At 36.0% G+C, this 24,384-nt stretch overlaps 1 pseudogene; it reads left to right on the forward strand.

Annotated features, from left to right (window-relative positions):
* The first annotated feature begins 23,689 nt into the window (after positions 1 to 23,689).
* Positions 23,690 to 23,790, forward strand: LOC132668186 (U6 spliceosomal RNA; annotated as a pseudogene).
* The last annotated feature ends 594 nt before the right edge of the window (positions 23,791 to 24,384 follow it).

Genomic DNA, 24,384 nt, shown 5'->3' on the forward strand with positions numbered 1-24,384 from the left:
TTTTCCTTTCCAAAGAGTTTTATTAATTCAAGCTTTGAAAACCTCAAACCTACCTAATATCAAAGAACAAATTAGTCTTCTTATAATTTTAACTGTGGCATCTTCTATTTGTGTCTCATGACGGAGTTGGTCATTAAATAAAGCAATAATGATCAATTACTATGGGGAAAAGAAAAAACATTTTGATTTCTGAAAATATATTAAAAAATCAGTTATAATTTCATACTGCTCTCAACAGGAATCTAAAAAATCCCAAATGAAAATGTAGTATGACTAATATTTCCTAGAGTAGACTGTAAGACCTCACTTGAAGACCATGGATTTGATAAGGTTTGCTTTATTTCACAGAGATCCCAGGGCACAACCAAATCAAAGGATTAAGATATCTCTTATTCTGACTTAGCCTCTAAATAAAACTAGTTTTACCACACTGCCAACATCTAAGACAATCTCACAAATTTAAAACTGTTGTGACCTTTCCTAGCAGTTTTCTTCCTTAAAATTCTTACTTTAATTTTAGTTCAATGTTAATTTAAGCTAACCAGATTAAATTTACTGAAGTCTGAGAAGGCTAATTTTAATTAACTAATCCAAGGAAAGGAACTATAGCTGTGCGGAGATTTCTGCGTGGCTCACGTGGGTCATTGTCTCAGTACACAACAGCGTGAGATGTACGAATAACTGTCTTGCTTTCAGAGCAATGGTTTAAAAAATCACTGACATTAGTTGAATAGAATATTGCCTTGAAGGGCACAGATGTATCAAGAAAAAAAAAAAGGACAAAAACAAAAACAAAAAATCCCACAAATTGGAATTTAGGTAAGGAGAGATGGTATTTGAAAGGATTATTTCAAGAGAGGAAAAGAGACTGTTGCAATAGGAAGGGCACTCTAACTCTAAGATGGGAAGCCTCTCAAAGTTACACAGAAGGGGACTTTTCTTTTATAGGAGGAATAAATAGGATTAGATAGAGCCTGACATAGGGAAGAGGGGGAAAGGAGAGTTGGGCGGGGGGGGGGGGGGGGGGGAGGAGAGGGATGGGGGTGCAGTGATAGAACAGTAGATTAGAGAACTTTTACCCTGAGGTGAGCCTATTCTTAGGAGAAGCAGTTTGCGGATTCAGGTTGAGGGTGGGCCAAAGTTCAGGCTTCTCAGGGAAGGAGAGAAGTTTAACTAAACTTTGATCAAATCAGATGAATGGGTGTTTTGTTCCGATTGATTAGTGGAGACAAAACAGTTCAGCTAATCATTTATGACGCAAAGACTGGGAATTTAGAGGGTCTTTATCTGGCCTTGTCAGAGGTAAACAAAGGAGGTATTCCTGAGTCTTAATCTAACTCATAGAGGGAACGGTGATACTTTCCATTAGCAGTTTTCCCAAACTAAAAAGGGTGGGGCATTTCTTAACCATAGTTACTTTCCATAATCCCGGGGTTTGGGTAAAATTCAAAATTGTTGGTATACAGATAATCAGGGTTGGGTTTTTTGTGTGTTTGTTTTTATTGAATTTTTTTTTTAATTTTTTAAATCTTTTTTCACTTTTGAGAGACAGAGCATGAGCGGGGAGGGGCATAGAGAGAGGGGGACACAGAATCTGAAGCAGGCTCCAGGCTCTGAGCTGTCAGCACAGAGCCCAAGGCGGGGCTGGAAGCCACAAACCGTGAGATCCTGACCTGAGCCGAAGTGGGACGCTCAACCGACTGAGCCAGCCAGGCGCCCCTTGAATTTTTCTTCATTGTATGTGAGGCAACAAAAATTTCACAGAAGCTTCTCTTACTCGGTGATGGGCAGAATTCTAAGCTGGCTTCCAAAATTCCTGATTCTTGTTGTACGTACTTTGTATAATACACCCCTCTACCATGAGCATGAGCACGACTATTAATAGAATGGGATATCATACCCCTGATGATGTTAAGTTATATTCGAAAGAGATTTTACAGATGTAATTAAGGTCTATAATCAGCCTCTTCTCTTCAGCAGAAAGAATGCAGAAAACCTTTCCATCAAATATATTTTAACATAAATCTGTCCACTAAAGAGATCCCTATCCATTTGCCTACTCTCCAAGGACTAGGCAACACAACATAGGTACTCAGTTAGTGCTATAAGATATCCAATTGCAACTAGAAAATTGAAAACAAAATAAACTTGCTTTACCCAGCATTGAAGAGTCCCACCTTGAATTGTCATTGGGCCACATGTACTGTTGAACTTCATTTACAAAATGAGTGAGATACGTTTAAGTTCTTGAGCATGGAGTTACCAAAAATGGGACATAAAGGGAGCTAGCTGGGTAGGGCACAGCTGGTTGAGTGTAGGTTCTTCAAAACCTTCTTCTCAGGCTGTGTGTCTCTAGGCAAGTTCTGAATTTCTCTGTGCTTCCCATTCTCCATTTGCAAAGTAGGAACAATGATACTGTACTCTCATGAGGTTATAAGAATAAATGAGATATTGTATTTCAAGGTATACTACAAAGCTATAGTAATCAATACAGTATAGTCCTGATACAAAAATAGCCACATAGATCAATAGAATAGGATGGAAAGACCAGAAATAAACCCGTGGTCAATTAATCTATGACAAAGGAGGCAAGAATATACAAATGAGGGAAAGACAATCTCTTTAATAAATGGTGCTGGGAAAACTGGATAGCCACATACAAGAGAGTGAAACTCAACCACTTTCTCACACCATACACAAAATAAACTCAAAATAGATTAAAGATAGGAGGTCTGAAACCATAAAAGTCCTAGGACAAGACCTGAGCAGGAACTCTTGGACACTGCATTTAGCAGGATTTTAAGGGATCAGTCTCCTCAGACAAGGGAAACAATAACAAAAAGAAACAATTGGGAGTATGCCAAAATAAAAAGCTTATGCACAGCAAAGGAAACAAGCAACAAAACAAAAAGGCAACCTACTGAATGGGTAAAAATATTTGTAAATGATCTATCTAATAAGGGGTTAATATCCAAAATATATAAAGACCTGATACAACTCAACACCAAAATAACCCAAAAAATCCGTTAAAAAAATGGGCAGAGAACCTGGGTAGACATTTTTGCGAAGTCATACAGATGGCCAATAGACAAATGAAAATGTGTTCAACATCACTCATCATCAGGGAAATGCAAGTCAAAACCACAATGAGACATCCTCTCATACCTGACAGCGTGGCTAATATCAAAAAGAAAAGAAATAACAAGTGTTGGTGAGGATGTGAAGAAAATAGAACCCTTGCACACCATTACTGGGAATGTAAATTGTGCAGCCACTATGGAAAATAGTATGGAGTTTCCTCAAAAAGTTAAAAATGGAAATACCCTCCAAGATTTCCACTACTGGGTATTTAGAAAAACAAAAACGCTAATTTGAAAAGATATGTGCACCCCTATGTTCACTACAGCATCATTTACAATAGCCAAGGTATGGAAGCAACCTAAGTGCCTATCAATAGATGGAGGGATAAGGACGATGTGGTGTATAACAGACAAAGGGATATTTACTTAGCCATAAAGAGAATGAGATCTTGCCATTTGCAGCAACATGGAGGGAACTGGAGGCTTTATTCTAAGTGAAATAAGTTAGACAGTGAAAAACAAATACCATATGATTTCACATATATGTGGAATCTAAAATAACAACAGCAATAGCAAACAAGCCACCACCAACAACAATAACAAATGGACAAACAAAACCAGAAACAGACTCATATATCCAGAGAGCAAACTGGTGGCTGTCAGAAGGGAGGGGTCAGGAGATGGATGAAATAGGTAAAGGGGAATAAGTATAAACTTTCAGTTATAAAATAAATAAGTCATAGAGATGAAAAATATAGCCAATAGTACCATATTATCATCATATGGTGACATATGTTAATTACATTTATTGTGGTGAGCATTGCACAATGGAAAGCATTGTCTAATCACTATGTTGTACATCTGAAACAAATACACTATTTTAGGTCAACTATACTTCAATAAAATTTTTAAAAAATAAAAAATAATTTTAAAAAGAATAAGTGAGAAATTGCTTTGTGCTTTCTATTAAATTTTCTGCCTTGACTTGAAAGTGTCCTTTGTTTAAAATTTCTGAAGTCTTGTTACTGTTTTTGCTGGTGGTGGTCTTGGTTGTTTTGATTGGTTACTTTTGGAGTTTTGTTTTTTAATTCCAGTAGAGTTGTAAAGAAAAAAGATTCACTTTTTCTTTATATTGACTTCCAAAATGGAAAGGGCACCCTTTGTTTAGAGGCAATAATGAGACAACCAAAGAATTTCCCAGGTTGCTGAGGAGACTTACATTCTGAGGTAAAAAACGGAACAAGTCTTACACCAGAACAGACTAGATTTGGGTAGATTTGAGTATCTTGGCTGTTAAGGCAAAGTAGACATAATTGCTCTTATAACTGCAATTTTGATTGACTTGAGTACAAAATAAAATTTGAAGAAAAGTTATCCCATCAAGACCAGAAAAATATTTACCCTTAACTTCTATTCTTTGCCAATAATGCTATTCTTTTTCCTGGAGGAGGGGGGGAGGTTAAAGAGTAACCTAGGGAAGCCTTTTCAAGTGAATTTGTGGTTCTGACTTGGTTTTCATTGGCTATATTAGCTTTGCTGTTCAATTTAAAAAGTTACCTGTCCGTTCAGTCTTCAAATGCACATAGGAGCAATTGTATCAATGTTAAATAATAGAAAAATGTTTGTATTTGAGCTTTGGTGTTAAATTATAGCTACCACCAGCTGGTCCTTGCTTTGCCATCAAAAGCCTAGGAAACACTGCTTACTTATTTAATCAGAAAACAAAAAAAAATTAGTGCAAAAGAGAGTTTGGAGATTATAAATGGCCAGTACCACATATGTTCTTTGGATATCCAGATGTGTGAGGGAAAAACACAACAGAGGGACAAAGGAGGAGGAGAAAAGAAGCAAGGGCCTATTCTTTTGGAATTTTTCTGTTTTAGCTATGTAGCACCCTTGCTCCTCCTAATCAGAACACTTTTTCGGGGCTTAACCTGAGAGAGTATTCTTAAATCATAATCTCCATTTGCACTTAGGACATCTATGCTTATGTACTACATCTGATTAAAAAAAGGGAGTCCAATGTTACTTCATAAGCAATGGAAATATTTATGGGCTTTGTTGTCAAAGCCTATTTGCATGTCTGTGTGACAATAAGCATGATATTCTGGCCACAGAGGCTCCAATCCCAGGCATTTCATTCCAGCGTTCTCTTGCCACAGATGAGATATGGGTGTAGGCATGGAAAATAATTTACTGGGGATGACAAAATCCTGATCACAGCTTATAAAGTCCAGGTTTATTGTCTATGCAGGGAACTTTGGTTATTATTATTTTGCAATTTTAGAGTACTTTATAATTGAATTTCAGATTAAAATCCTTGTGGAAATGATTCATCATCTTACTGAACAAAATTTCTGTTTTGTTTTTCTTTTCTTTCTTACAGTTTTTCAGTTTTCACCTACCTATATTTTATTACATTACCCATTGCTATAAAGTAATGCTCCCAGTTCATTTTTCAGCTGTTTCATTAACTTGATATTTACTCCTTATTCAGATTCCCTAATAAAAATGCTAATTATGATCATATCTAATAGTGACTGCTGAGGCACCCCACCAGCTCCTTCCTACCTCCAACTGGACCTACTCACATTTATCATCAGGGTTTGATTTGTCAGCCAGATTGCAATATTCCCAACTGCTCTTCTTCAAGCCTGCTAAACCCAGTTTGGGAAATAAATCCAATTCACAAGATACTCTATCAATTATTCTAGCAAACCTCAGAAGCAGAGCCACATTCTGCTTATTTACTAATGCAATACCATTGGGAAAGAATAAAAACTGAAGATTAAATCAAATTTATTCCTACCTAACTGTTCTCATAATCACTTTACTTATTGCTCTTATATGTACACATTTTTCTATGATCATCTCTCCTCATATGGAAGTTTACATGCTTCCCTATCTTTCATAAGCTGCCATTAACAATTCTGTGCTGCACAGAATTCTTGCCTTTCATAATCTCTAGTCCTGGAGATTCACAAATATGTGTTAAAACCAGGATCTGATCCATTGACACTATTTTAATATTCTTGATCATGTTATTATTTTTCTAAAAGCTGTTTTGACAAATTCTTACATATTCTAAAATATAAAAAAATGTTTTTGTTAACTGATTTAATGAGCATAACCCACTTTTTAAAAGTCTTCATGTTCACTACACAATCTTTGCCTTATTAGAAACTTTTTTTCTTTCAAATTTTATGTTAGTCATCCAGAGATTATGCTATTCATTTCTTTTTTTAAAATATGTTCTATTTTTCTGGATATTTAGACCCCTGGAAAAGAACTCACTGTGCCACAAAGGAAATAAAACCATGGGAAAATTTTAATGTAATTGGCTTAAATAATGAGGGGCCCTTGTGGAATATTTTTGCCTTGTTGAAATTGGAGTGTGTCTACTTTTCTTATGATGTTCAGAACCACTCCACCAACTTTTCCAACTTTCCTTATCTCCCTCTGATACCCAGAGACAAACAATTCTTTTCTAGCCCTATAATTGTGCCAAGAGACTCACTTTGAATGTCAGTTTTGGTCCACATCAGCTGTATGTATCGTCTCTATTAATACAACTGTGTCTTTTGGATTGTAGTACCATAAAAAATGATTTGTTGTTTCACCCACATTTACACATAAAGTAGTTTGGATGAGTTTTGATGCCAAAAGTTGAGAAGCTCTGGTTTCCCCCACAGAACTTTGTCTCCTCTTATCTACATTTTGAGGACATAATTCTAATCTAGTACCAACCATTCTCACTTTGCAAGAATTCTAGTTAGCACAGCTCAGTTAAATAATGCCTTTATTATCTAAATAAATATTTAACTGTGCTGTTGAAATTTCAGTTACCATGTTATAACAACTGTGAGCACAAACAAAGGTAAATAACAGATGTGCTTCATGATCAGTGGCCAATCACATCACTTCTTTCAAAGTCTGTCAGTGATATCCCCATGCAGTTCACTCATAAAAAAACACGTGCTTGTTTATCCCCCTTGTTTCCCAGTTTTAAATCTATGTGACTTATTACAAAAGTGGATAATCAAAGAGGTAAATGGCCCATATAAAAAAGTGCAGCAAAGAAAACAAAGTAACACCGGGAAAGAGATTTGAATGGAACTCAAATGGAGTCTTGGCTGACTGTGGGGAGGTTGACACTTATCACCATTGGTGAGGCTTCAAAGTAGCCAGAGGACACAGGGAAGGTGAAGTGGAAGCTGTTGACATACATGAGGAAAGTAGTTGTGAGAAAAAGGACAATCGTGTGCCAGAGGAAGTGACTCTGGCGAAAACTTCCTTCTAAAGGAATTCTTGGAGGTATTTCACAACATTCAAAGAGCAAAGGATAAAATATTGAAAGCTGATCCAAACTCAGAAAGGAGTATGACAACTGGCCAACACATGAGAGGATGCTCAATTCATATTAGAATTTATATGACAACAAGAAGGCAATCACTGCTTAAACTACCCTTGATAATTTTTTTACAAATAAATGAAACACTTTAATTATTAATGTTTCTAATATTTTAAATAGCACCATTAAATAGGAGTTTTAATATTTAAAGGCATTTTCCTATATACTTAAAACAATAAAAGAGCTTTTTAATGGTTTGGCAACAATTTCTAGTGGTCACAGATCATAAATGTTTTCATTTATTAGTAAGATCACAATGCATGGTTTCAGCTTACACAACCATTCAGTGTTCCTACACTACTGTGCAAAGACTACCTGTAACAACAGCAACAACAAAAAATTTAATACAAATTGCTAAAAGGGGACTGTGGTTTCCTTCTAGAGGTTTATTTCCAAACCTGGGAGAGAGGAAAGAAGTTTACTCATTCACTGGGCTTTGATTACACTATAACAACTCAACTTTAATATTTCAGTCTCCTAGAGCATATTCCCAGTTTAATTCTCCACATTTTTCCCCAGAAGCTTAATCTAAATGCTGCGCAGGTTCTGATTTTCTTCCTTCCTGTACACAACTCAAGTAGCTTACACTTCTGGTAACAAAGTTGTGTATTGTTCTCACATGAGTGCAGATGTCTACATCACCCAGGAAACCAAAGATGCGATTCTAAAAGGAGCTCTCCAGGGCGTACAATTGACTGAGTTGCATTGGATGCCGATGCTAAATTGCACTGAGAGGTCTATGTACACATGTTTGAGTCCAATCATGGCTGTGGAAAGACTAGAAGAGCTTTAGCCAACTTGAGGGTAAAAAGAGCTCACAGGGAGCTGGTGGAATATTTTTCTCAAATTTGCAGATTGTCTAAATTAAACTTGCCAAAGTATGAACACAGATTGTCTCTTGTTTATTCAGACTCATAATGGCCCCAAAGAGCAAGTGATTGCCAAAGGGACAGAGTGACAAGAACAGAACATGAAGTTCCTATCCTACGATACTTTTTATTCCAAAGGATGTTATTTGGACTCTCAGATACATTTGCTCCTACTGTCAACATTATACATGGTGGACATGCCAGCACACAGAAACCTATTTAGCCCAAAGTGCAACTCAACTGTGGGGCTAATTGTTACATTGGTATTTTGCTAAAGGGTATTTATTTATTTAGCATGCTTATGACAGGGAATATACCCAGAACATAGGAACAGTATATAAAATCTACAGAAACTAACTTTAACTTGCATCATTTTGATTAGGGAACCCAAGATAAACAATTTAAAAATATCATTTATAATTCCATCACCCATTTATAACTGTTTACTATTTTGATGCATATTATCTGAGATTTGTTTCTGTTCAAACACATAGGCATATGAATACGTGTAATGCCATTTTTTAGCAAAAGCATAATACCACTATGCATTTCAAACCTGCTCTCCTTCACTTAACATATTGCAGATATCTTAGCAAGAAATATATATCTAGAATGTAATTGTTAATGGCTTTACTCATTAAATAAGTATAACTTGATGGATGTCTTTATTTTTGGCAATTAGATTGCTTCTTTTTGCATTATAAATATACATATATGTGTATTATTGAATATCTGTCTTCACATACTTGTTTCCTTTGGATAAATTTTTACAATGAAAATGTTAAGTCAAAGAGAATACCATATTTAGTGATTTTTATACATAATGTCACAAAATGCCGTCTAGAAAAGTTGTATTAGCTCGCATCCTAGCCACAGAGTATATTTGCCCAGTTGCCCACATTGCTGTCAACCTATTTTGTAAACTATATAAACTTGCCATTCTGATAAGCAAAAAATGTCATCTCCTTTGTTTTCAGTTGCATCTCTTCCTCCTTCTGAGACTGAATATTTTCTACATTTCTTCACCATATGTATTTCATCATTTACAAGGGTTTTTCTTTTTTTACTTTTGCCAAGTTTTCTATTAGAACTTTGATTCTATTAATTGGTAAATTTAGATTAAAAATGGTAACACATATGTTAAAGATCCTTTTCTTGTTTGTATTTTAATTTGGGGGATATTCATTTTACAATAAAACTATCTTGAGGTGGAGGCCATCCTCAATATGGCACCAATGTACAAACTATATTTTAAAAAGAGAAAAATATGTAAACTATTGGTACTATATCAAAGTAAAAAGCTTCTGCCCAGCAAAGGAAATAATCAACAAAACTAAAAGACACTCTATGAAATGGAAGAAGATATTTGCAAATGATATATGTGATAAAGAATTAGTATCCAAAATATATAAAGAACTTATAAAACTCAATACCCAAAAATGAATAATACAATTTAAAATGGCAGAAGACATGGACAATTTCCCAAAGAAGATATACAGATGGCCAACAGATATACGAAAAGATGCTCAACATAATTTATCATTAGGGAAATGTGAATCAAAACCACAATGAGATATCACCTCACACCTATAAGAATGGCTAAAATAAAAAACACAAGACACAACCGGTATTGGGAGATGTGGAGGAAAAGGAACCCTCATGCACTCTTAGTGGGAATGCAAACTGGTGCAGTCAATGTGGAAAACAGTATGGAGGATTTTCAAAAAGTTGAAAATAGTTTCAAAAAAAGAACTACCCCACAATCCAAAAATTGTATCACTGGGTATTTACCCAAAGAATATAAAAACACTAACTCAAAGGGATACATGCATCACTATGTTTATAGCAACATTATTTACAAGAACCAAATTATGGAAGCAACCCAAGTATCTAGTGTCCATAGACTGCTGAGTGGATAAAGTTGATGTGGTATGTGTGTGTGTGTGTGTACGTGCAATGGAATAGTATTCAGCTATAAAAAAAAAGAATGAAATCTTGTCATTTGCAACATGGTCAGAGCTAAAGAGTTATAATGCTAAGTGAAATAAGTCAGAGAAAGACAAATAACATGATTTCACTCATTTGTGTAATTTAAGAAAAAAACAAATGAGCAAAATAGGGAAAGGAGAGAGAGGGAGAAGGAGAGGAACCAAGAAACAGAATCTTAATTATAGAGAACTGATGGTAACCAGAGGGAAGAGTGGGGGATGGGTGAAATAGGTGAGAGGGATTAAGGAGTGCACTTGTGATGAGCACCGGGTGAGGTACGGAACTGTTGAATCACTATATTGTACACCTGAAACTAATGTAATGTTATGTTAACTAACTGGGATTAAAATAAAAACTTCAAAAAAAGAAAACTTTTATGAAATGAAACATAATGGAAATATTACTTATATTTAAAAATATGGCTTCACTTTAAATACTTTAATATTTTGATATAAAAATTACATATTTTTTACACATAAATCATATTGCCTGCAAAGTGTCAGGGGAAGTCTAATTTTTTTCCCTTCTCAAACAGTTGTTCCTATACTGTTTATTAATAACATACAGTTAAGTTGTTTCAGATATTTTTTAGGTCTAGGATTGTCACAAATTTTTTAGACTTTGTCTATTTTTCTTTTTTGAGAGAGAAAGAGGGCACAAGTGAGTGAGAGAGAGACGAAGAGGGAGGCAGAGAAAGAGAGAGAGAGAGAAAAACAGGGCTCACCTGAAGGGGGGGCTCATCAGAAGCGGGGCTTGAACTCACAAACCATGAGATCATGACCTGAGCCAAAGTGAGGTGCTTAAAGACTGAGCCACACAGGCACCTTGAAAATTTTTTATTTTCTTCCTACTATTTCCATCTTTTCCTGTAGATTCCTTAAGATATTAGCCATAGCTATTTTAATTTATTTTTAGGTTTATTTATTTATTTTGAAAGAGGGAGAGAGAGAATCCCAAGCAGTCTCCATGCTCAGTGCAGAGCCCAACATAGAGCTTGATCTCACAAACCATGAGAGCATGACCTGAGCCAAGATCAAGAGTCAGACGCTTAACCCACTGAGCCACCCAGGCACTCAACCATAGTTATGTTAAAATCAGTGTCAGCTAATTTCATCATCTAAATGATCTCTTCTGGGGTCACCTGGGTGGCTTAGTCAGTTAAGCACCTGACTTCAGCTCAGGTCATGATCTCACAGTCTGTGGGTTTGAGCCCCGCATCAGGCTCTGTGCTGACAGCTCAGAGCCTGGAGCCTGCTTCAGATTCTGTGTCTCCCTCTCTTTCTGCCCCTCCCCTGCTCACACTCTGTCTCTCAAAAACAAATAAATGTAAAAAAAAACCCCAAAAACTAAAAAATAAATGATCTGTTCTGTCTCTATTAATTGTATTTTTCTCTTGACTATGAATTATTCTGTTTCTTCATATGCATAGATTTATTCTATTGTATACTAAACATTGCAAATGATACACTGTAGAACTTTTTAGCCACTGCTATCTTGAGTGGCTTTTTAAGCCATCGCTTTTTATGTCACAGCTACCTCCTGCGCCATTGAATGCAACTGCATATAGTACAACTTACTACAGTATGTTTGTTTGGCTTTGTTTAAAGAAGCTATTCCATTCTTTTGATCTATTCTTCCCCCACTTGGATTCCAGTACAAAACTCTGTTATTTTCCTTTGAAGAGTATTGAGTTTTGTTCCAACAAACAATTAATTAGTGGAGGATCATTTTGAGGGTGTGGAGGTGTGGTTTCAGGCTTTGTGAAAGCAGGTGCATTTCACTTTGCCCTTACACTTGAGACATGGTTCTTACTCTTAAGCTATGACCCTCCAGGTTCCATGGACAGTCTGAGGTCTTTTCCAAACACCATTAAATCAGTAGGAATCAAACTGCAAACTCTATCTTCCCAGCATCCAGGTAGCTGCTAAAAATCTGTGTGCAGCTTTTCTCTGGAGCAGGTAGGGAAAGATAGGGCCAAGTGGTGGTAGGGCCTGAGATGGGTAGAGTCTTGTTCCACACACGTGCAGTCCAAGAATCAGCCAAGGATTTGATTTCATACACATATTTTAGGGTTCCCTCTTGTGTCTCCTTTATGAGATTTCCTCTAATTTTTAATAAAAATTCTTCTTTGTGTAATAATTTCAGGAGAGACAGGGCACCAGGGTGCCTCAGTCGGTTAAGCATCCGACTTTGGCTCAGGTCATGATCCCGTGGTTCATGAGTTTGAGCCCTGTGATGGGCTCTGTGCTGACAGCTCAGAGCCTGGATCCTGCTTCAGATTCTGTGTCTCCCCCTCTCTCTACCCCTCCCCTGCTCATGCACTGTCTCTCTCTGTCTCTCCGTCGACAGAGATAAGTGTTATAAATAAATAAGCGTTAAAAAAATTAAAAATAATTTCCGGAGAGGTAAGCAGATAAAATGCTTTGACCTGCTCATCTGCAAATGTCTTTCTTATCCCTCCAACGAACAACAGCTTTCCAGGGAATATAGTCTTCCTACCGTAACTGTGTTGACATTTCTTCCTCATCTTCTGGTATTTAGTTTTGCAGAAGTAGGACAACTGATTTTTGACTTTTATAAGGTTTTCTGATGGACATTTATTTAGTTTTTAAAATTTTTTAATGTTTATTTTTGAGAGAGAGAGAGACAGAGAGAGAGAGAGAGAGAGAGAGAGAGAGAGAGTCAGCGGGTTAGGGGCAGAGAGAGAGGGAGACACAGAATCCAAAGTAGGCTCCAAGTGGCGAGGTGTCAGCACAGAGCCCAATGCAGGGCTCAAACTCACGAATCATGAGATCATGACCTGAGCCAAAGTCCAACACTCAACCAACTGAGCCACCCACGTGCCCCTCTGATTGGATATTTAAGGAGTTCCCCTTTATTTTTGAAATTTAATTTACAGTAGAATATATTAATTTTTATTAATTTTGCTTGGTATTTTATGGACCTATTTATTATAAAGATAAGTCTTTTTTAAACTTTCAGAAATAATAAGTGTGTATTTGTTTTTAAATTTTCTTTTGAAGTTAGTTTTTTATTTTTTCATTTGTGGCAGTGTTTCCCAAAATACCCATATCGTTAAAATCACTTAGTGTTTTTATTTTGAAAAATAGATATACCAAAGTACAAATCCCAACATACTGGACTAGCATCTTTGAGGAGGGGGCACAGGAAGCAGAAATTTTACAGAAGTGTTCAGAAAGCTGTTACATTCAAGCACATTTGGGAAACATTTTTAAACATTTCTTTTTTTAATGTTTATTCATTTTTTAATAATAATTTCAGGATTAGAATTTAGTGATTCATCACCTACACATACCACCCAGTGCTTATCCCAACAAAGTGTCCTCCTTAATGCTCCTTGCCCATTTAGCCAATCCCCACCCAACACCCAGCCAGCAACCCTCAGTTTTCTGTATTTAAGAATCTTTTATGATTTTTCTCCCTCTCTGTTTTCATATTACTTTTGCTTTGCCAAATATGATTTTCTAAATCTATTGTCCATGCTGTTTATATCCTATTCATTTACTTTCTTCCCCCTGTGTTATCTGATAGAAAAACAACTCAAGAAACTGGATCCTGCCCCAGTTTTCTGTGGTATCTAATGTAGTCCAATGACTCAATTGTTTTTTTCAAATTCAGTAATCATGAGTTACCAGAAATAAAGCTTTCCTAGTTTCCAATTCTATTTACATAAATGCAAGATCACCTTGAATCTTGTTGAGTGGACACATTTGATTTTTCTTAATTATCATTTTTCTTGAATAAGTCAGTTCCATAGGGACCATTTTGTCTGATTTGTCTTTTCCCTTTGAACTACTAAATCATCCCATGTACACATTGATTTTGTTATATTTACAAATCCAGAGAGATGGACTTCTCCACTGTTAGAGAGGATATATTTGTGACTCTATGCAAACCAAAGAGGAAAAGAGAAACATTGACACTTTCTATAATTTGTCTGTGTACTATGGTGATTATTCAATGAAAAAACTAGCAAGTACACTTAACACTGACTTGTAATGGCTCTTCCTTTGAGGAGAAGGGCTGAATCCCCAGATAGCTTAGAGATGGCCTACAAATATTATCAAGAAAATATCCTTTATTGGGGATGGAAGGAAACAGAAGGACCAAAACGTCTCAATTTACACCTTCTGATTCATTTTAATTTTTGAAACATATGAAAGTACTGTTCATTCAAAAAATGAATGAAGCTAAGGTAAAATCATATGCAAAATTTAAAGATAGAAGGTAGAAGGTAGAAGCAGTGAGGGCAGCCTCACCAAAAGTGTTTTTTTTAAATAATGAAAATTATCTTCTTTAGCAATGGAACTGAGTGATCACTCAATTCTAGTTTGTTTAGGATTTTTAACCACAAATCAGCTTTTAAATAAGAGTCTCTGAAAATTTCTTTGGAATCTTCTCTAATATGTTAGCGCTTTATTAAAGTAACTATGCCAATTCATACTTGCACTGGTCTATTAAGAAGCCATTTAGGTTTCAGAAAAGCAACAAGGTTTGGCAAAGGATAATCAGAGATCTTGATCAATACACTTAGAACAAGTATACCAATTTCTAGTCCCATGTTTCCTAAAGAAAGACCTTTAATATATATATATTTTATTATCACCCATGCCAAGTTTCACACATCATGATGGAATTTTCAAGTAGTCATATATATTCTTAAAAAACAACCTTCCCCAGATGGTAGAGTAAAATACTGCTACATAAAGTCCCATCTTGCTTCTAAACTGTATAAATTAAAGGAATATTGATCTTAAAATACTAGTACAGTAAATAATTGGAGCTTTTAGCTTGCACTACCACAGGCATTGTTAGAAGTTTTGTCTTCATAATGCTTCTCCCAAGCAAGCATTTAAATAGTCAAGCCATTAGCTCTTTATAAAGATCAACTTTGTCAACTTATTGACAGATTTCCTCAAGCACACATCTCTTTCTTAAGTCTGATTACTTGCTGTGGCATAGTGATGACAAAATGCACCATATTATCTGAACACTCATTTAAAGTAGCTATAAACACCTGCCTACAAGATGAATTCAGGTGCAAAGTGGGAGCAATCTTCTTACCATCTCTTAGTTAGCACACTAGTCTGAAGTCAAAAACTGAGTGTTCATTGGAGAAACGGCAGGGCATGAATTCACTGATATTAACTGCCCTGATACCAACACCACCAACATTTTTCCTCTTTGACAAATTGAAAACAGTCTTCATTTTATAGCAGACTGCTTAAGAAGATGATATTTTAAGCAAAAAAAGTTACAACATGGGCATTAGAATTCTGCATGAGAAAAAGTGATAGCTACTCTTATGAAAATGTTTACAGATTTAAGTTGAAATCACTTATTAGTGAAAATAATAGGAATCTATTGATGAATATAAGGTGTGAGCATTATTTCACATTAACTGGCATGAAGAAAAAAATAGTTCTTTTGGTGATGGAAGCTTTCTTGAACCTTCTTTTTAATTTTGCTTTTTGTTTGTTTGTTTGTTTGTTTGTTTAGAAAAGGCATTGGACTGGAAATGAGACCAAACAAGTTGCCCTGCAGGGTGTCTGGCACATAGCAAGTCAGTAAATGTTCATTTAATCAAAAATCAGAATTGAGTTCCGAATCTATCACTTACCACTTTGTGATCTTGGATATTCTGCTTCTCTATCAAGAGCTTTCTCATCTAATATAACAGTATATTCCTACAGAATAATATGTTACAGCATACATAAACATTTGAATTGTTTGAATTACTATCTGCTTCACTTAGAAATTACTGTCTTCTTTTGATATCAGAACCATGCTGGAACAAGCCCAATATTCAACTATTTGCTTTAATTTACATGCTTGTGTGGACAAAACATTAACATAATTGATAGGAATCCACCATTTGGCATTATGTAGATGGACTAAAAACAAGCTGAATTCTGCAATTTTCTATTTATTCCAGTGATCTCAAGCTCTAGCAACAAAGCATTTCCACATGTCAATTCAGCCTGCCTTGTACTTGAGCAGAATATTAGAAGTAGAATGGGGGCTTATTTTTCTTCTAGGATATAGCTCTCCCTGGGGTGGGTTCTCTGCATCCCATACACACAAAGTTGAGCCTCTCTTCTTTATCCAGTGCTCCCTCATTGTTTGCCTTGTTTTTCTGAGTATTTTCCAGATCCCATCCACTGTTGCAATCAGTACCTACCCTGAGCCCTAGTTTTCTTGATTGGTGTTCTGATGTCCTGCCTAGTTCTTACTAGTATCCTCCTAGCAAAATTCAGACTCAATTCTCTCTACTCACCTCCCCCTACTCTATATCCAGTCTTGCAAAGGCACTGGCTGGAGACTTGATTTAGCCTGAACCAACCTTCTGAGACATATATCATCATCACCTGCCTATTAATTGATCCAATAATTCTTCCAAACTCACTTTCAGCTGTTGGTCTTAGGTCCTATCTCACTGTAGAATTGAAACAATTAGAAGAGCACTTCCAGATCCCAACCTGCATCTATAACCTATATGCTCTGCCTTCTTTCTTATTACTAGAGATGAACTATGCCTATATCCATCTAAAACCAAGCCATCCACATGAATACTGGATTCCATCTCTTCTTTACTACTCAAGGACATCTCTCTAGCAATTCTCTTCTGTCTCTATTACATTAAGACATCTTATCTGCTAGTATATTAATATATAAATGCCTGGTTATTTCTCCTATCTCTAAAAAAAAAAAGTTTCTTTTACTGCTGCCAGGAAGCACTATATCGCTTTGTCTTCCTAGAGCAAACTTCCTTAAAAGTATTGTCTACACTGTCTCCATTTGCCTTCTTCCCATTCTTTCTTAAACTATTAAATGTATCACATATAACATCCACACTGCCAATTATTTCTCAGTTCTCATCCTCCTTTGCCTATGGATGGCATTTTATAGGGGTGAGCTCTCTCCTCCTTGATACACTTGGCAACTCTACTCTTTCAGTGTAAGAGTCATCCTTCATCTGGGCTGAGAAAAATCCAGGAAATCCCTTGACACTCCTTCAAAATATATACAGGATCTGAAAACACCTACCACCACCATTGCTAATACCCAGCTGGAGCCATCATCATCTTCTAACTGGTCTTCCTGTTTCCAACCTTGCCACATTACAACCTCTTTTCAATCTATCGGCTAAAGCAATCTCTTTAAAATGCAAGTCATTTACATTTACAGGTCTCTCGTTCAAAATCTTCCAATGGCTTCCAGGCTCATTCAAATAAAACCAAAGTATCTAAAATCACTTACAAGGACCTGCATGATATGATCGCCAATCCACTCCCCTCATTTGTTCTGCTCGAGGACACAGGCCTTGTTGTTTTCTCAAACATACGGCCAGAAGAACCCCTCTGCCTTTAAGGTACTGTCCCCCTCTTACTGCTCATTTATGCCTCCAAGTTTTCTGTGGGTGTATCTGCTTGGAGGAACCTAAAGATGTAGAGAACCCCAGCTGCAAGGGAGTATCAAAGTGTAATTTGTACCAGACTATTTCTGTAATATAAGAAGGCCATATAGAAGAGGGAGGAAATGCTGCTGAGTAGGCCAATCTAGTTTAAATGTCACAGCAGTGAATAACTAGAATCTAGTGGGGAGAAAAGGTACTGGTAATCATAATTGACTTTGCATCAATGAACAAAAACAAAGAGGCTGTCTTTGTATATGAAATCAACAAAATAGCATACTTAACCTTGAAAACAATAGCATTAATTATACATGATAATTTGAATAATATAACAGACATATCTTATGTAAACTATACAGCAGAATGTCAGATTTAATAGGTCCTCCATAAATACATACATGGTCTCATTGTCACCATTTACAGAAGTGATATATAAAATTTCCATTTCAAAATCTGACAGAATTTTAAGAACCTTCTCCAGTGCAATTTTTAAATAAATGTGCTTACTTCTGGTATGAAACAGAGAGATTCATAATGACTGGCTCAATACCATAGGCACAACAGTAGATAAATTCCAAGAACTTGGTATCTCTATTTATAAGAACAGTTTGATTCTGCTTTAAGTAAGACACTGTGGTTATTTGAAATAAAACACCAGAAGAGCATATAAATGAAAGTGGGCAACACATATGAGTCACTTCCTCATGGCAAGTTTTATAGTTCAACAATTCTGAAATCCAACAGTAACATCGAAGTCCTGACTTGGTATTACTTTCTGCTATTGCTGCATTTCTTCCACACCACCACTCCAGGCCTTTCAGATTCTATTCAATCACTAATGAAACTGCCAACCCAGCTCAAAAATGCTTAACCACTGGATTATTTCCAGGATTTTTGTGGCACTTTTCTTGGAAATAGGTTTGCTACTGTATTCAATTTCTACACCTTCCAGACCATCATCATTCACAACGCTCTACTTCAGATTTCAAATATTCTTTTTCCTGGGACTATCCACTGTTTCCTGTGGGATAGGATGGCAGCTCCTTTTGCTGTACTTTCTTACTAAATGCTATAAGTTTACTAAATGTTGTAAGTTTTATAGCTTCCTAAACATAGTTAATCGAATGAGTACATATTGGTATTGAGAATGGGGTAATGAAGAAGATTGCTTTGATGGCTTCACTGAAGAAGATAGCATGCAAATAGCATGAATTCTTCATCTCAAGATTGGCTTCAGTCTAACTACTAATGCTCCAAGGAGCTTTCGCTACATTTTTACCTTGTGATAGTAGTGGCTGCTTGTTTTTTTTTTTTTTTTTTTTAAATATGAAATTTATTGTCAAATTGGTTTCCATACAACATCCAGTGCTCATCCCAAAAGATGCCCTCTTCAATGCCCATCACCTCCCCTCCCCTCCCTCCCACCCCCCATCAACCCTCAGTTTGTTCTCAGTTTTTAAGAGTCTCTTATAGTTTGGCTCTCTCCCTAACTTTTTTTTCCCTTCCCCTCCCCCATGGTCTTCTGTTAAGTTTCTCAGGATCCACATAAGAGTGAAAACATATGGTATCTGTCTTTCTCTGTATGATTTATTTCACTTAGCAGAACACTCTCCAGTTCCATCCACGTTGCTACAAAAAGCCATATTTCATTCTTTCTCATTAAGTGGCTGCTTGTTGTTAAAGAAAGTGACAAATACTATGCTTTTACTAAATGAGGAGAATATTTTTTATAATAAGAGATGCAAATAGTAATAATTTTTGTCATAAATTATGAATATATAAAACATAACACTGTACCTTAATGTCTTAGCGCTAATTAGCAGTACAGCATCTAGGAGATGGAGGAACCCCAGTTGGGACATCAGTCTTTGCCTGAATGTAACTTACAATTTATTGTGGGAGACAAACTGTAATCAAATAATAACACAAATGAATACAAGGTACTTCAAAGTAACATGCTTATAATTGGGGGCTTTCACTGAGTAAGATTAGTGAGGGAAATTTCAAGTAAAATTTGATCTTGGATACAAAAAAAACAGTTGGAATTAATCAGGTATAAAGGGAAGGTAAGAGGAGTCTCGGCAGAAGATAAAGCAAATGAAAATCTGTTGGTGTGGGAAGAGCATAGCAATTACTAGACACCAAGAAAAGGCCAGTGTGGATGTAGAGAAAGGGGGCACAGGTGAAGGGGCCAGACTATGCAATGGCTTATTAAAGAGATTGGTTTTTATCCTAAGAAAAACTGGGAGATTGTTTGAAGATTTGTATGTAGTTGGGTGACAGTTGCATTAAAAAGCAAACATGATGGCTGTAGCAAGGGGAAATAAAGTTCAGAAAGGCACGGAGAAAAATTCAAACATAAACAGTGCTGTTAATACTGAAATTTAAATAGGGAGAAGATGTGGACAAAATAAGACATTTAATACTTTCTAAACTATGCTTCATGAAATGCAAATGCAAAATGTCCTCAGGTTAAGGGGTCCAATAACTTTGGGAAATGTTGATTATTCCCTCTCTTGGAGATCTGCAGAAAAAGTAACTTATTGAAGGGTAATGCTGTGAAATAATACAGCTAGAAAACAAAGCGTATTTAACTTTGTGGAACCCATAATAGCTTAACTGTATCTAATCTTAAAACTTACTGCACACAAACTACCGATATAGACTATCTCCTTAAAAGGCACAGGACTAGATTTTAGTAGATGGCTCTAAATTTTCACATTGCTATTATAGAGAAATATTTTCCCCTTAACTTTTTAAGAATATTAGAGAAGAACAAGAATTTAAATTATTAGACTATTGCAACTACAGAAACATGAAATAATTCTGGAAGTATTAAAAATAGTGAACAACAGGTTTACACTTAAGGAGCTATTGTGGGGGAAAAAGTAATTTAAAATATACACGTTTTAAAATGATAAAAATTATTAGATACCTCTAAAATATATTAAATGGAAGTTTGAGCAGTAGTGAGGCTCCAAGCTGTCCTTGATGATCCATGCCTCCTACTATTTATACCCTTGTTTAGTACTGTCCCATGCTGAATCATGGTACTGTTGACCAATTAAATGTAGTGTGAGTGACTGAATTTCAAGGCTAGGTTATAAAAAAAAAGACTATAAGTCCCACTTTGGGTGTTTGGGTTCTTGGATTGCTCATTCTGTGTGAAGTCAGCCACTATGCCATTACGATGTTCAAACTACCCATTGAAGAGACACCAGTGGAAGGAGCTGAGGTCTCTGAGACCAATAGCCACCATTAAATCACCAGCCAGCTTACAGTTGGAGTGAGCCACCTTACAGCAGATCCTCCAGCTTAAGTCATGCTTTGAGATGACCATAGCTGTTGGAGAGACCCTAAGGGAGAACTTCCTGGTTGAGTCCTTAGTAAATCCCTGGCTTAAGACACAATGAAAGATAATACAAGATTGTGATTTTAAACCACTAAATTTGGGGGCATTTGAAAAAAGCAATAGGCAACTGACATATAGAGTTCTTTTAGAAAATGTGCTGAATGATACTTTGTCAAGCACTGTACATTGCCAATTTAGCATTAAAGTTTGTAAAGGCATTTTATTTGCCTTCCAAATTAGGTTATACTATGCTCTTCAGAAAGACACTCCAAGGATATCACCTGCTAATCTGCAGGGAGAAAAAAATTAAGATTTTGTGATATAACATCCCAGATACTAATGTATAACCCTTCTTTAGTGAAGGCAAATTATTACAGAAGTAGGTCTTTAAGACTATCAAATATTGAATAGGCCAAGCCTTCTCTGGTGATGAATATGACATAAAGGCTTTGAAAACTGTGTTAGCCACTGTGAATGAAGTGAAAAATTTCACAAGGTGAAGAGAATGAATCTCACACTTTGCAAGGTCTTTCCCTTAATAGCATCCACCAAATTCTTTCCACTCCTATTTTCTATATAGACTACTCAATTAGGGATAATAGGGGCCTGAGAAAGAATATAACTCATTTCCACAATCCTAACACTTCACTTTATCTCAACCTCGTTCCTCACTGTTCACCTTATGTTTCTAACAGAGAAAAAAGGATCTTGGATTTTTTTTCTTTCTCTTTCTTCCCCACTCCCAACCATTTGAGTAGGTCTTATTTGAGTAAGAGCATTGCTCCAAATCAGAGACACTTGGAGGAAAATGTGAAAGAGCTACGGACAATCTATAAGTAAAATGAACCATTGGATAAGTAAGATTTGACTACTTAACTTTTCAATATATTCAGTTTTACTTATTTTAAAAATAGCCCAGAAACAGACCCACACAGATATAGTCAAATGATCTTTGACAGAAAAGTAAAGGCAACTCAATGGAGAAGAGAGAGTCTTTTCAACAAACGATGCTGGAATAACTAGACACCATATTGAAAAAAAGAAGAACAGTTTAGACACAGTCTTTATACCTTTCACAAGAATCATATCAAAAGGGATTATAGACCTAAACATAAAGTGCAAAATCCTAAAACATCTAGAAGAAAACATAGGAGAAATTCTAGGTGTTCTTAGGCTTGGTAAGATACTTTTAGATGCATATCTAAAAGCATATCCATGAAAGAAAATTGTTGCCTTTCATTAAAATTAAAAATGTCTGCTCTGAGAAAGACACTACTAAGAGAATGAAGACAAGCCCTAGACCGGGTGATAATGTAGGCAAAATATGTATCTGATAAAAGACTTGTATTCAAAACATACAAAGACTCAACACTTAACAACAAGAATACAGGAAACCCAATCAGAAAATGGGCAAGAGATCTGGACACCTCACTATGGAGAATATACAGATAACAAATAAGCACATGCAAATACACTTAACATCACTTGTTATTTGAGAATTGCAAATTATACAACAACGACTATATCACGACATACTTATTAGAATGGCTAATCCAAAAACCTGACAGTAACAAATACATAGTTACATATTTATTCTTATTTTTTTCTTTTCAAATTTTATTTAAATTCTAATTATTTAAAATGCAGTGTAATATTGGTTTGAGGAGCAGAATTCACTGATTCATTACTTACATACAACACCCAATGCTCAATGCCCTCCTTAATACCCATCACCCATCTGGCCCATCCCCCACCCACTTCCCTCCATCAACCCTCAGTTTGTTCTCTACTGTTAAGAGTCTCTTATGGTTTGTTTCCTTCTCCTTTTCTCCCCTCCCATAAGTTCATCTGTTTTATTTCTTAAATTACACATGAATGAAATCATATGGTATTTGCTTTGTTCAAAGAAGTGAAACATTTAGAAGGAGCTGAAGTGGAAGCTTGGTCATAAAGTCCATTTTTCTCTAAAACTAAAAAAACTCCTTGTATCTAAGGAACAAAAGCAGATATGGAATGTACTTGGTTATAGTGCTGGGTAGAACACACACACACACACACACACACACACACACACACACACTTTCTGTTTATCTGATGTGGAAAGTAGAGATTGGGCAATATATTTTGAAGCAAAAGTAGCAAATAGATACTGCTGAACCACAAAAAAACAAACATTCTCAGATCTTCTAATGCCAAAACTGTCAGAAGGCTACAGGGCTAACCCTTCAGAACATAAGATGTGACAATAAAAATTATGTGGTTGTGTGAAATGGTCAAATTAGCATAAAATCATTTATGGTTCTCCTCTTCCTTCCCTTCTAAGGCATCATCTTCACTCAGGTTTCCCTGGGTCCTTTATTTCCCAAATTAGGACTAATGGATGAAGAAAATTGGAATGTCAGTAGGCCACTTTAGATTTTAAAAAGACATGGAAAACTAGACAATAAAATTAAGAATTTCTATTCACCAAAAAATACTAACAAGAATACAAAGGCAGCACATGGAGTGGGAAAAGTTATTCATTATAGTATATCTTAAAAATTCTATCCTCATGCTCATTTCGGTCACACACTAAAATTGGAACAATACAGAGAAGATTAGCATGACCCCTGTGCAAGGATGACACACAAATTCATAAAGCATTCCATATTTTTGAAAGTTTCTAAGGGAGTAAATCTTAAAAGTTCTCATCACAAGAAAAAATTAAATTCTGTAACTATGCGTGGTGATGAATGTTTAAAAAAACTATCATTAATATATAAAAACCTTTATAGATCGATAGGAAAAGAACACACAAATCCAGTACAAAATGGGCAAAAATTGCTGAACAAATACTTTGCAAAAGAGGATATCCAAAAAAACCAATGAAGATATGAGTTCAACTTCATCAATCATCACAGAAAGGTAAGTTAAAACCACAAAGAGATATCACTACACACCTATCATAAACAAGAAAAGGAAAACAGGGGCACCTGGGTGGCTCAGTTGGTTAAGTGCCTCACTTCAGCTCAGGTCAAGATCTCACAGTGGGCAGGTTAAAGCCCCACATCAGGCTCTGCGCTGAGAGCTCAGAGACGAGCCTGCTTCGGTTTCTGTGTCTCCCTCTCTCTCTACCCCTCCCCTGCTTGTGCTCTGTGTCTCTCTCTCTCTCAACAATAAGTAAACATTAAAAAAAAGAAAAGGAAAACAATGGGAAATAGGTGTTAGTGAGGATGTAGAGCAATCATAATGCTCATATACTACTGTTA

Source organism: Panthera onca, chromosome B2 (assembly GCF_046562875.1).
Source record: "Panthera onca isolate mPanOnc1 chromosome B2, mPanOnc1 haplotype 2, whole genome shotgun sequence".
Taxonomy (NCBI): domain Eukaryota; kingdom Metazoa; phylum Chordata; class Mammalia; order Carnivora; family Felidae; genus Panthera; species Panthera onca.